This window comes from Myotis davidii, unplaced genomic scaffold, assembly GCF_000327345.1.
Source record: "Myotis davidii unplaced genomic scaffold, ASM32734v1 scaffold693, whole genome shotgun sequence".
Lineage (NCBI taxonomy): Eukaryota > Metazoa > Chordata > Mammalia > Chiroptera > Vespertilionidae > Myotis > Myotis davidii.
The window spans coordinates 312,941-313,576 of record NW_006284939.1 but is presented as its reverse complement, the minus strand read 5'-3'; the positions used below and the strand labels follow the sequence as shown (position 1 = coordinate 313,576).

At 59.6% G+C, this 636-nt stretch overlaps 1 protein-coding gene across 1 annotated transcript in view; it reads left to right on the top strand.

Annotated features, from left to right (window-relative positions):
• The first annotated feature begins 11 nt into the window (after positions 1-11).
• NELFA (negative elongation factor complex member A) overlaps positions 12-636 on the top strand; it is a 7,289-nt gene continuing 6,664 nt past the window's right edge. The window contains 1 exon segment of the mRNA XM_006779527.2: positions 12-237. The gene's annotated coding sequence lies outside the window, so the exon portion shown is untranslated.

Here is a 636-nt window from a genome sequence, read left to right as displayed (position 1 = left end):
TGAGCTAGCCCGTTTCCCGCGGTGCCCAGGCCGGGCGGCTGGTCCACAGGGTTTCTCTCCGCCGCCTTCCTGGCCGCCCGAGCAGTCCCCTCTGCCCGGCGCACCCGGCGCTGTCGCTGGAGCCGGGACTCGGAGCGGAGGAGCCGCACCCCCACCCGCTTCTCCTGCCGCGCTGTGAGGTGATGTCTGGACAGCCCGTGTCTTCCATGTCGTAAGCGTGTTACAGACGTGTCTTAGGTGAGCGTGTGATGGCGTCTCTGCCGGAGCCTCCCGGCGGCCGTGCCTCCCCGTAGAGCCTTGCCTTGCTGTGTCCTCTCTGTGCGGGTCCCCAGCCCGTCACCCGGACCCTCCAGGATGTCGTCTCCTGATCACAGGGAGGCTCCCTCTCGCCACCAGCGAGACAGTGTTTCCTGTTGCTGTTTGTAGGTACCTTTTATCTGGTTATGAAAATTCCATCCCTAGAATTTAAGAACTTTATTTTAGCCATGAATGAGTTTTAACAACTCCGTTGAGATACAGCTCACGTTCCGTACCACGCAGCCCTGTGATAGGGACAGTTGAGTTGATTGGTGTGTATCATCCTAATCAGCTTCAGAACATTTCCGTCAGCCCCAGATCAGCCGGGTCAACCAGCAG